The 14,128-nt window shown below is 37.7% G+C and overlaps 1 long non-coding RNA gene across 5 annotated transcripts in view; it reads right to left on the reverse strand.

Annotated features, from left to right (window-relative positions):
• Positions 1-1,545: 1,545 nt before the first annotated feature.
• Positions 1,546-14,128, reverse strand: part of LOC144312732 (uncharacterized) — a 51,211-nt gene continuing 38,628 nt past the window's right edge. For all 5 annotated transcript variants that reach the window (XR_013378317.1, XR_013378318.1, XR_013378319.1 and 2 more), the window contains one exon: positions 1,546-1,802. This is a non-coding gene — a long non-coding RNA (uncharacterized LOC144312732). The remainder of the gene's footprint in view (positions 1,803-14,128) is intronic.

Raw genomic sequence — 14,128 nt, forward strand, 5'->3', positions numbered from 1 at the left:
CAGCCAATAAAACCTCCCAAGAAATTGCTTCTACAGACCAAAAAACTGAAGGTTTGAAAAGAAAGATTGTAAGTGCTTAATTTTCGGCTCTGTGAAAAGAAATTTTTTTCTCCAAAATTAATCACAGAAGCAAGCTAACACTGCCAAACCAGTGGTAAACAACTTTGACTGAAACTAATCAGGGCAAATCAGTGTGGCAGGGATATTTGGTCTCCTGTGAAAGTGCCAGAAAGTCATACAATTGTCATACAGTGTCTAGCTTGCAAGCCGGGACAATGCAGGAAACATCTCATGGATGAAATTAATACACAGAAAATCCCTTAGTGGGCAGTATTTACTTTCCAGGGAAGTTGGTGCCTGAGGTTAGAAAGAATAAGAGTCAGGGGCACCTGAGTGGCTTAGTGGTTGAGCGTCTGCCTTTGGCCAAGGTCATAATCCTGGGGTCCTGGGGTAGAGTCCCGCATTGGACTCCCCATAGGGAGCCTGCTTCTCTCTCTGCTTATATCTCTGCCCCTCTCTCTGTGTCTCTCATGAATAAATAAATAAAATCTTAAAAAAAAGAGAGAGAGAGGGGGGATCCCTGGGTGGCTCAGCAGTTTAGCGCCTGCCTCTGGCCTAGGGCATGATCCTGGAGTCCTGGGATCAAGTCCCACATTGGGCTCCCTGTGTGGAGCCTGCTTCTCCATCTGCCTGTGTCTCTGCTTCTCTTTCTCTCTGTGTGTGTCTCTCATGAATAGATAAATAAAATCTTAAAAAGAAAGAAAGAGAAAAGAAGAAAGAAAGAAAGAAAGAAAGAAAGAAAGAAAGAAAGAAAGAAAGAAAGAAAGAGAAAGAAAGAAAGAAAGGAGAGAGGGAGGGAGGGAGGGAAGGAAGGAAGGAAGGAAGGAAGGAAGGAAGGAAGGAAGGAAGGAAGAAAGAAAAGAAAGAAAGAAAGAAAGAAAGAAAGAAAGAAAGAAATCAGAGTCATATGCAGCAAACAGTTCCAGGACAGAGCTAGGCTAACCAAGAACGTGTTTTTTATGCCTATCACTTGAGCTTGTAAAATTTAAAGAGCTGAAGAGAAGAAGTTAAGTCTTCACTGACAAGTCTCCTGGAGAGCCAGCACTTGAAAACCCCCAAGTGAAGTGGTCCTAGTGGAATGTGCAAGGAAAATTCCATTTCATCTGACTGACACCAAGCTAGAGTCAAATTGTGAAATTAGCCAAAGCTTCATGATATAACTGGAAAATAAAATACTGGGTTCCCATGCTGGCCCTGCTGCCGCTTCTGTGGGGAATCAATTCTAGACCTTATTGTTCTCCTCTGCAAAATAAAGATTTTGATTAGATTGTCTCTAGCATTCCTTTAGACCTTCACAATCTAGATTTCTAGATTTGTAAATTTGTCTCTGTATCCTTTTATTTCTCTCTGTTCCAAGATCTTCTCCCCCTTTTGTCACTTGCCTACTACATTGTAAAGCAGAAGACTGATCCAGGCACTTCTCTTAATGATAATATCTGTAAATGTTATTTGATTCAAAATACACACACACACATAGCCAAAAGGATGAAGGTTTTATTTTTTTAATATTTTATTTGTTTATTCATGAGAGACACAGGGAGAGAGAAAGGCAGAGACACAGGCAGAGGGAGAAGCAGGCTCCATGCAGGGAGCCTGACGTGGGACCTCTCGGGTCTCCAGGATCGCCCCTGGGCTGAAGGCAGTGCTAAACCGCTGAGCCACCCAGGCTGCCAGGATGAAGGTTTTGTGATCTTGGTTTTGTAGATGAAAAATTTGAGACTCGGAGAGATTAAAGCTTTTGCCTAAAATCAAAGATCAAGAAGAGGATGGTATCAGAATTTGAATCCAGGACCATTTAACTCTGAAGCTCACATTCTCCCTGCTATATCCTACAGTCCCTCTCTGTGGCCCTGGATCTTTCCTATGAGTCCCAGGGCAAATGGCTCTTTTTCTCTCAGCTTGAAACTCCTGAGGAACAAAACCTCTTCCCCATCAAAGCCTAATTGTCCTATCTCTGATTTCCTCAAACACCCATCAGTTTTGCACACGTTTTCTTTATAACTGAGAGAGGATAACCTATTCTAATAACCTAATCCAACCCATTTATAAAAGGAGGAAGAGGGGTACCTGGGTGGCTCAGTCTGGTAAGCATCCAACCCTTGGTTTTGGCTTAAGTCATGACATCAGGGTCGTTGAGATTGAGCCCTGAGTCAGGTTCTACACTGGGTGTGGGGCCTGTTTAAGATTCTTTCTCTCCCTCTCCCTCTGCCCCTCTCCTGCTCATGTGCACACTCACGCACGCATACACACACACACACACACACACACGGGTGTTCTCTCTCTCTCTCTAAAAGAAAAAGGAAGAGGAAGAAACTAAAACCCAGACAGGAAGCATTTTTCTCAAACAGTATTTACAAGTAAGGCCCAAATAAGCCCATCAAACCCGGCTGTCACATTTTAGGCTTTTTAAAACCTTAAGCTGTCACATGACTACTAAAATACCATTGAATTATCTCTGATTAATGAATTAACTCTGCTAGGTAATATTTTTTACAAATAAGATATATTTTCTTCCATAATAAAAGGAATACATGTTTATTTTTGACAATTTGGAAACTAAAGCAAAGTAGGACAAAAGAGAAATCTGTTAGTAAATCACCCAAAGAAGAACACTTAAATTTATCAAATGTACTTCCAGTAGTTTTTCTTTCTCTTTCTTTCCCTTGGCATCATTTCAGGGTTTTTTTATAAAACTTTTTTTCCAATTATAAAAATGTTATGTGGTCCACAAAGAGATACCACTGTACATCCATCAGAATGACTAATTTAAAAAAAAAATAAAGACTAACACCATCAAATATTGGCAAGGATATGGAGCAACCAGAGCTTGCTTACATTGTTGGCAAGAGTATAAAATGGTACAAACACTTTGGGAATGGGCCTGGCAATTTCTTACAAAACTAAATATATATCTACTCTGTGACTCAGAAGTATATCCAGGTATTTACCCAAGAGAAAAACACATGCCCACAAAAGACTGTATAAGAATGTTCATAACAGCTTCATTTATAATAGCAAAAACTGAAAATAGCCTAGGTGTCCATCAGTTAGAGAATGGAAATGCCAACAGTGGTACATTGATACCACCCCAGCAACAGAGAGGAACAATCTACTGGTACATGCAAAAGCATGTGCAAATCTCAAAAATGTTATGTAGAATAAAAGAACATTACACAAAAGTCTGCATACTATATGATTCCATTTACCTAAACTTCTGTAACAGGCAAAACTAATCCATAGCTGGAAAAAAAATGAGCACAGAAGTTGCTTTGTAGAAAGGTATTGACTGGGAATGAAGGGGCTTTCTAAGGTTGATGACAATGTTCTGTATCTTGTTAAGGATTTGTCAGGTGGATGCATTTGTCAGAATCCCACTGAATGGTACATAGAATTTATACGTTTCATTCCAAGTAAATCTTACCTCATAAGAAAAAAAGGTACACAACAGATATTGAATTTTAACTATATGCATAATTAAATATTTGGGCAGAGGTATACTGAGGCCAACAATTTATTTTGAAATGCATCAAAAAATAAAATGAATAAATAGAGAAATGGGTAGATAAGTGATAGAGTGTAGTAAAGTGTTCATTGTAGAATCTAAGTGGTAGATAGTGAGTATTCACTATAAAATCCTTCCATATTTACTATATGTTTGAGAATTGTCATAATAAAATGTTAGGGGGGAAAGTGAAAAAGAAAAGAAAAGAAAAAAGAAAAAAGAAAAGAAAAGAAAAAAGAAAAGAAAAGAAGTAGAAAGTATGGGAAACTCAGAAGTTCAAAGAAAATAAGCTCTCCCAAAACACTAATGCCCAACAATATTGAAAACAACAGTGAATTGCTTTCCATCCTTTTTTCAATATTTATGGGTATGGGTGGGTGTTTTACAAAATTAGTACCAAATAGATATAAATCTTCCTAGTATGAAGCAGCATTTAATGAATGATACTCTCCCAGGTCATTAAATATTCCTCAAAAATACTGTATTATAATTTATTTAAATTTATTTTGGATGTTTTAGGTTATTTTTCATTGCTATAAGTAATGGTTTGATGAACATGCACAAGTAAATATGCATTTTGTCTAAGGCCTTATAGCCACCTAATGCTGTTACCAAAAGGAAATACTTTTCAAAGCAATACAGCATTGCAGTTTAAAGGGTGGAAATATGCCCACCTCCACCACCTACTAAACTATTACCTGGGAACAGTTTGGGAAATGTACTAAGTCTCCCTAGATCTATTTATTCTGTGTTCCAATGTAGTATTCTGGAAGTGCCTAGCACTGTGCCTGGCATATAACTAACTCCCCAAAAATGGCAGCTATTATTATTTCACCCAGTCATGTTATCTGTACACGATGACACCTAACTGAGAATATTTCTGACAAAAAAAATATTCAAGGAGACACAGCAAGAACCATAGATATAACAAAAACCTGTCTAATTTGACTTAGTATCACCACATCTTGCAGTTTCAATCCTATGAGAGGTACTCAATAAAATATAAGCCAAATAAATTGGTAATGAATGAATGTATAAATAAGAGGGCAGCTGCCTGACTTTAATTCACCTAGGCATGAGGGCAGCCTCAACTTCCCTTGTAAGCTTTTTCTGTTCTGTCCCTCTGGAAGCAGCTGAACACATCTCCTTTGTTAGCTGAAATTGCATGATATGCCTCAACTTGGAGACCAGAGTTCAAAGTCTGGCTCTATCTCTAACTAGCCGTGTGTCTTTGGACTAAGATATGGTAAAAAACATTCCCATCATTCTATGACTATTAACAATAGTCTCTAATGTGGGAGGGGTACAGAGCATGTCATGATCCCCCTTGTTTCAGATGTGGAAACTGAGGTGCAGAGAAGTGAAATGATTTATCCAAACTTCCTCTTCCAGACCAAGAGGCAGTCAAGTAAACATCCTCCACAGTCCCTCTGGTCAAAGGGGCTTGGATTGCATTGTCTCCTTTTGACCACTGTCTGGCTGCAGATAGTTTCCCCCATACACTATCCTTCAGGCTACATCCTTCTGTGTTCCCTCCCTTTGTTCCCTTCCCCAAAGCCAGCTCTGCCAGGTTCTGCTAGGGATTTTTGACAACAGAGGGGGCTGCTGAGCCAAACTGGGCTTTCTCCAAATAAGGAAGAGAAAAGTGTGCCTGCCTGCTGAGATACAGCCTGAGTTCCTCATTCCATCCTGAGTTCCGTGAAACCTCTTAGGTAACAATAGTACAAAATACTCTAGGAATCTGTGGTATAAAATATAATCCACGAGGAATATGTGTTCTGGTCCTCACTCAGCCAATAACAACGTGTTCCCCAGGGAAGTCCCTTCACAGAAACGTAAAAAAGTCCTAGCTCAGGAGTTCTCAAACCTGGCTGCACATCAGAATCTCCTGGCCTGTTTATTGAAAATACACAATCTGGGTAGATGCCTGCACTGCTCAGCCATGGTCAACTTCACCCTGTTCTTCTATATCGCCATGCAAGGTAAACATTCTTGCCACATCTCCTTTGTGCTATGTGCAAACAAAGTTCTAAAGACAGCAGAAAATGCTCATGCTCTGAGCATTGAAGAGAGAGGATTTGGTTACAAAGGTTCCTGCTTTCACAGAATTATTCTGTAATTTACGTGCCAGGATGGTGACTTCACATGCCATACTGGCACTGGCAGCAAGTCCATCTATGGGTAGAAATTTAATGATGAGAGTTTCACCCTGAGGCATATGGGTCCTGGCATCTTATCCATGACAGATGCTGGCCCCAACACAAATGGTTCCCAGTTTTTCATCTGCATTGCTAAGACTGAGCAGTTGGATGGCTAGCCTGTGATCTTTGTCAAGATAAAAGAGGGCATGGATACTATTGAAGCCATGGAGCACTCTGGGTCCAGAAAAATAGCAAGACCACAAGATCACCATTGCTGACCATGAACAAATCTAATAAATCTGACTTGTGCTTTATCTTAACCATCAGACCATTCCTTCTGCAACATAGAAGAGCACCCCTTCATCCTCATCTGCTCAAAATATCACATACTCTTTGTGTTTCATATTTTTCTTATCGTTCTCCAACTCTAGCTGGATTGGAGAGTTAAGTTTGTTATATAAAATAAAAACTAAAGTAAAAGAAAAGGAAGAAGAAAAGAAGGAAGAAGAAGGAGGAGGAGAAGAAGAAGAAGGAGGAGGAGGAGCAGGAGGAGGAGGAGGAGGAGAAGGAGAAGGAGGAAAAGAAGAAGAAGAAGAAGAAGGAGGAGGAGGAGGAGGAGGAGGAGGAGAGGAAACAACACAATCCAGGGCCCCATTACACCAGACCTATTACACCAGAATCTCCAGGGGTAGAACCTGAAAATCTGTAAGTTCACAATTCAAGATCCTAGGACTTTCTAATACAGAGACATGTTTGAGAACCACTAAATTAGATACATTCAAGATTCTTTTTTTCATTCTGAGATGTAAACTGGAAATGTGTCAACCTCCCTCCTGCTCCCATAAAATACAACTCCTTTTATTTTTGGTTTATTGGTCATTGAATGCCTAGAGGACTGTCTTAAGAATGATTGGAAGGCAGCACAGTACAGTCGAAATAGAACATAAGCCAAATATGAGCCACATTTATAATTTTACATTTTCTAGTAGCCACTAGAAAAAAAGTTAAAAGGAACAGGTAAAATTAAATTTAATAGCATATTTTATTTAACCCAATATATGCAAAAAATTATCACTTCAACTTGTAATAGACATAAAATTTATTGAGATACTTTACATTTATTTTCTTTTGTGAGGTATTCAGGATCTTATCTATATTTTACTTGTACAACATTCATCAATTTGGACTAGCCACATTTTAATTTATAATTTTTAGTTTTTGGAATAGCCACATTTTAAATGCTCTATAGCCAAATGTAACTAATGATTACCCATATTAGACTGTTAAGCCACATCAATAGGAGGTAGTGGGACAATCAATTAGTAGTGTCCATAATGAGCAGGGGATTGCGGGGAGGCACACGTGCCCTATAGTTGTCATCACTGGATAGTGAACATCAAATGACCTAATTTCTAGTTATCTAGAAATCAGGCAAAAGGATAAAGGTCAGAGGAGATTCAGCCTAGGACTCATTCATAAGGAGGAGACAGGAAATCCACACTAGTGGTTAGTGGTTAGAAGCACTGCAATCAAGTGTAACAAACATTAAAATAAGTAAGACAAAGATTAAGCCAGGAGTGAGTAGATTAAGTTCAAGCACCAGCACTTGAGAATATATGTTGTATTCATTCTATGAAAATAATCTTCCTAACTCAGGGTCAGTATAATGGGCCTATTAAAGGGCTATTGATTGATTTATAAGGAACATTCATAGTGTGGTTAAATATCCACTAGGAGATACAGCCAGCAGATACACACTGCAGAACAAATAGGGAAGGAAGGTGCCTAGACCATGAAAATAAGAATGTAATCAGTAGTAACAAAATATTTTTAAGAGTTTATTTATTTATTCATGAGAGACACACAGAGAGAGGCAGAGACATAGGCAGAGGGAAAAGCAGGCTCCCTGCAAGGAGCCCAATGCAGGACTCGATCCCAGACCCTGGGTCACGCCCTGAGCCAAAGGTAGACACTCAACAGCTGAGCCACCCAGGCATCCCAACAAAATATCACATTTAAAATTTATAATTTAAAAAAGCACTTTGCTATTCATTTTCATTTGTTCCTTATGATATGGGTAGGGTAGGTGGGGTGATGTCCCGATATCAGAAGGGAACTGAAGTATGTGTTTGCCTAAGTCTCCTAGCCAGGGAGTAAACAGCATAGCTTCTCCACATGAAGCTCTCTGATCCATATGGGGATTCAACCCTGACCTCATTATCAGTGAACTCTGGCCAGCTACTTACCTGACACAGCTATAAATATCATTAATTCACTTTTCAAAGGCTTTTCCTCTTCTAACAGATTAAGTCCCAGTTAGCTTCCTATCCACCCCCTCCTCTGCCCCTCTGCTGTCTCTAATCACACGTCTCCCTGGAAGGTGTAAATGCCTTTGCCTGGGGCAAGGATGCCTTTTCTACAGTACCACTTAGAGCTGACAGCCAGCTGGTAACACAGGAGCAGCACTTTCCTCTGCTGGCTGAGTCCATATAACAACTTGCAAAGTCACTCACAGAGGCATAGAAGGGGTTTGAACAGAAAATTCATGTGATGAAATGCGCCAGTGTGTAAGGCAGATGAACAGTTGAAGATCAAAGAGGAAGAACCAGAAATAAAAAGAGGAAGAAGGGAAGAATAGTCATAGTCAATATTGGCTCTTTTTCTCATTTAGCTCTTAGCTTCTATTACTTCCTCAGAGAGGCCTTACCTGCCCAATTTGTCTGAAGTAGCCGTCCCATCACTCCATCAGATGATCATCCTTTGATTTCTGCACACCTGCACACCTGTTATTACCTGTCCCCACCCCAGGTTGACTAACAATTCCATGAATGTCCAAACCTTATCTGTTTTATTCACTGTTCTATCTGCAGATAGTAACCACACAAAGCCCATATAAACACTCATTAATTATTATTTTAATAAATGAATGATCGGCTAGACTAAGTACTTAACATCACTTGCAAGTTATATCACTGAACCCTTACATTAATCCAAGGAATCAAGTCTTACCATCTGCATTTTACATGTTCCAATAATCTAAGCATGAAGTGGTAAGAGTTTATAATCTGCAAACTGTAAAGCCGCTAGTGATTTCCTAATCCCCCAAATCCAAAACACTTTTCTTAAAGAAACCTTTTCTCATTCATTCCAGCTTTGTTTCAACATTAGAGACTGCTGACTCTGGGGTTCCTCATAGAAAATCTCATTTGGATTTCACTCATTCAGTCATTTCACAAAAATTTGTTAAGCCCTAACTACAGGCTAATCACTATTATAAGGGCTGAGGGTGCAAAGTTTTGGCCAAGCAGAAATTAGGAAATAAAACAACAATGCTGGTTTTCTCCCCATCATTTCTTCTCGACTTTCTCCACTCACTTTTTTCTCTAGTTTCTCAAATGTGAGTACCACCAATGTCCAGCTATAGGTTTTTTTCTGTGTAAAGAAATGAAGTGATTTCATTCCCATCTGAAATGGTGATTTTAATCCACCATTGCCTTTTAAGTAGTCACCTATATGCAAATGCCTTCTAAATCAATAATCTCCAATGCAAACTTTTCTCCTAAACTCCAAACCTGCATCTCTTTTCTATCAGAACATCTCATCATCACCTCTTCTTAATTCAGCAACCGACAAATGGAATCCATCAGGTACCCTGACCTCCCAAACTAGCCCAAATTCCTGGCATCTATTCCCTCAGAGAGGCCACAGGGGAGAAAACAAAGAGATCCAATAACTTTTAGCTTCAATTGGGTTTATTATCAGCAATAGAAGCATCTGCTCCACACCAGGCCTCTAACACTGTCCTCCACTTCTCTAAATGTCATGGCAACCAAAAAAAAAAAAAAAGAGAGAGAGAGAGAGAGAAAGAAAAGAAAAGAAAGAAAGAAAGAAGGAAGGAAGGAAGGAAGGAAGGAAGGAAGGAAGGAAGGAAAGAAAGAAAGAAAGAAAGAAAGAAAGAAAGAAAGAAAGAAGAAAGAAAGAGAGAGAGAGAAAGAAAGAAAGAAGAAAGAAAGAAAGAAAGAAAGAAAGAAAGAAAGAAAGAAAGAAAGAAAGAAAGAAAGAAGAAGAAAGAATTTTCCTTAGCTCAGCATAAGGAGGAGTATCCTTAATGTACTGGGTCAGTCAGTTGGTCTGAAATGGCTGAAATAGCAAACTAGTAGTAGGAGAACTGGCCTTATAAGGTGACATACAGATTGGGAGAGTAGTAGAGTGGACTAGAAATCAGGGCTATAAGTATAATGGACACATTCTCAGCTGAACCTTAGGGTCAGCAAACAGCCCAGGGCCTTGGGCCTAAGGGCAGGAAGTAGAACAGGGGCTCCTACAAGAATGTTAAAATCCTTGCAATTTAATCATAATACACTATTTAAAACCTCTATTACATTGATTCCCCTTTAACCTCCATGAGGGATGGGCTAGAGTCAACAGGGAAAACTTTTAACTTTAACTTTTCTAGTCAACTAGAAAACTTTTCTAGTACAAATTCAAAAGTACCCCTGGAATCTGAGTTGCGAAACAAATGGAACATGCTTGGCCAAGCAAATTCAGTGTGTAGGGAATCTGAAATGGACAGACTTTAGCATTAGAAAAACCCTTGCTAGTCAACTCAACCACATGATCACTGCTAGAGGAATTCCCTCTATTGCAGAAAAGGTAAACTGAGTTCATCGAGGACCACTGGTAATAGTATTAAATAAATAGGACCACTGTTAATAAATAATAAATAAATAGCTTCTGTGTACACATTCTTTGAGAAAGGAATGCCATGATTGATGAATGACTTCTGCCATGATGAAGAGCAAGGTAATAACAGGATTATCCTACTTATTTGCCATTCCAAATGGTCAGGCAATTTTTAGGTCTATTCTTCTACCATAGTCAACAATCATTTTATTTTTGTACTACATAAAAATGTGGATTTAATTTAACCAAATATATTTTATTTGAATCAAACTAAGGAACAGATGCTAACATTCCATACTTCTCAGGACAAAACCATGGTGAGTTGAGTACCTCCTGATTTCATCCCTTGAAAAGGTCATAGTTTACTTATAAATATATACTATTCAGTTATGTAAAAAACAAATCAAAATGAGATGCACCGTCAATATTAAGATGTCAACTCTCCCCAAATTAATCTATATATTCAGTCCAATCCCAATCCAAAATCCAACAAAAGAAATTTATAATCTAAATTTCTATTCAATTATAGAAATTGGCAAGCTGATTTTAAAATTTGTATAAAAATGCAAAGAACAGGCCAAATATTTTTTTTTTAAGGAACAAAGTAAGGGAACTCACACTACCTGATTTTAGGAGTTAGTATAAAGTTATCATAAACAAAAAAATGTGATATTGGTGAAGACATAGCTATAGATCAGTGGAACAAAATAGAGGACCCAAAAACACATATAAGTTCAACTTGTTTATACCAAAGATGTCAGGGCACTTCGATGAAAGGATAATCTTTTCAACAAATGGTGCACCAAAAAAAAAAAAAAAAACAAACCCCCTCACCCTTACTTTATACTACAAACATAAAAATAATTCAAAATGAATAATAGAGTTAAATGTAAGAACCAAAACAATAAAACTTCTGGAAGAAAACATAGAGACTTTGGAGTAGGCAAAGATTTCTTAAATCAGACACATGAAATCAATAAATTGGACCTCACCAAAATTAAAAATTTTTGCTCTACAAAAACCACTATTAAGAAAATGAAAAGGCTGGGATGCCTAGGTGACTCAGCAGTTGAGCGTCTGCTTTTGGCTTAGGGCGTGACCAGATTTTCCAGGATCAAGTCCCACACTGGGCTTCTTGCATGGAGCCTGCTTCTCTTCCCTCTGCCTGTGTCTCTGTCTCTCTGTGTCTCTCATGAATAAATAAATAAAATCTTAAAAAGAAAAAATGCAAAGGCAAGCAAGCCCCAGACTAAGAGAAAATATCAGCAAAGTAGGTAACTGATGAAGGAATATAAAGAGATATATATAAGAAACACTTACAACTCAGTAATTATTTTTTTTAAGATTTATTTATTTGAGAGAGAGCGCACGCGCATGAGTGCACAAATGGGAGGAGCAGAGGGAGAGGAAGAGAATCTCAAGTGCAGAGTGCTGAGTGCAGAGCCTCATGCAGGGCTCCATCCCACAACCCTGAGATCACCACTTGAGAGGAAACTAAGAGTCAGACGCTTAACCAACTGTGATGCCCAGGCACCCCACTACTCAGTAATTCTTAATAAGAAAACAAATTATAACCTAGACAAAATATCTGAACAATCACTTGACAAAAAAAAAAATTCAGATGACAAGCACACAAAGATCATTATTAGTAATTAGGGAAATGCAAATTAAACCACAATGAGATATCATTATAATTCTTAAAATGGTTTAATAAAGATATTGACTATCCTATGTGTTGATGAACACGTAACTGAAACTTTCATACACTGCTAGTGGGAATGCATAATGGTAGAACCACTTCAAACAGTTTGGCAATTTCTTCAAAGTCAAATATCTAGGGATGCCTGGGTGGCTCAGCAGTTGAGCATATGTCTTCAGCTCAGGGCATTATCCTAGAGTCCCGGGATTGAGTCCCACACTGGGATCCTTGCATGAAGCCTGCTTCTCCCTCTGCCTATGTCTCTGCCTCTCTCTGTGTGTCTCTCGTGAATAAATAAATAAAATCTTAAAAAAAAAAAGTCAAATATCTACCTACCATACCATTCAGCTATCCCTCTCCTAGATATATACTCAAAGGAAAAGAAAGCATATACACATACAAAGACTTGTATGTGAATGTTCATAGCAGCTTTATTTGTAATAACTCCAAATTGGAAACAAATCAGAAATCCACATACTATAATATTCCTCAACAATAAAAATGAACTGTTAATATACACAACATGGATGAACCTCAAAATAATTATATTGAATAAGAAATCAGAAAAAAAGACTATATACATGTTCTATTCCATTTATATGTAATTCCGGAAAATGCAAAAATAATCTACAGCAAAAGAAAGCAGACCAGTGGCTGCTGGGGAATATGGTAGGGGAGAGAAGAGATTATTATGAAATGTAAAGAAACTTTTTAGAGAGGTATAAATGTGTTCACTACTTTGATTTTGGTGATGGTTCACAAGTGTAGATAGACATACATCTAAACTCATCAAACTGAACGCTTTACACATGTGCAGTTTATTTTTATGGTGTATATATTGAACAAAGCAGTTTTTAAAAGCATGAGAAAAGACTAGAAATTTAAGCAAACTAAAATATTTTAAAATGATATTTGATTATTGAAGTACAGATGTCATATATTTTATATGCATTTCTTTTACTCTATTTGTATTTCCATTGCTCTATTTGTTGTAATATTTATTTGTTATTTTTTTTCTCAAACATACCTTTATATTTGCTCTTTATAACAAAGTTAAACAACAAAAAAGTGTAAAAGGGAAAATCTACTCATCATCACTATCAAATCCCAAACCAAATGAACACCATAACAATTTGGTGTGGGGCTCTCAGGCCTTTTTCTATGAGTTAACTGACAAGAAGTATGTGTGTGTTTGTGTATGTGTGTGTGTTAATTTGGGAGTGGGATTTGGTGATAGTGAGTAATGGTCACTTCTTCACTTTAACCCTCCCAATCTCACAAAAGCTCCTCTTTTGGGCAACTCTAACAGAATCATACAAAGAAGGGAACTCTGGGAAACAATTTCCTGCTGAACCAAGCTGACCCAGCATAATCTAACGCACATAATATAGTATATCATGCTTTATTTCTTCATCCCTTTATTAATTGTATATATTTAAGTTGATTCTATGTTTTTGCTGTCTAAAATTGCTACCAGGGCACCTGGCTGGCTCAGTAGGAAGAGCACATGCTATTGATCTCAGTATTGTGAGTTCTAACCTCACATTGGGTGTAGAGATTATTTCTTATGTACATACAAACATACATATGTACACTAACTTTAATAAAATAAAATAAAATTGCTACAACAAATGCCCTTGAGTATACATATCTTTGTACAAGTATATTTTTAAGATAAATTCCTACAACTGAAATTGCTAGGTCAAAGGATATGTGCACTTAATGTATTTAAAGATAAGTCCAAATTGTCCTCCAAAATGGTTATGCCAATTCACACCTGCTTCTGCCTTGTTTCCTTGTCAACACTGGATATTACTTAGCAATATGCTAGAGGGAAATAGTATCCTGCTTCATTTTGCATTGCTTCAGATAATTAAAAATGACTGAACTTTCATATTTCAAATGTCTAATGGATTTATATTTCTCCTTTGAGTTGCCTGTTTATATTCTCTGCTTTCTTTTATGGAATTGTCATTTTCTTGTTTTCCTGTTGTTCTCTTTTAAGTACATTTTTGTTAAATATTTGCAAGTATTTTCACTCAG

The sequence above is a fragment of the Canis aureus genome, chromosome 4 (genome assembly GCF_053574225.1).
Source record: "Canis aureus isolate CA01 chromosome 4, VMU_Caureus_v.1.0, whole genome shotgun sequence".
NCBI classification, from domain to species: domain Eukaryota; kingdom Metazoa; phylum Chordata; class Mammalia; order Carnivora; family Canidae; genus Canis; species Canis aureus.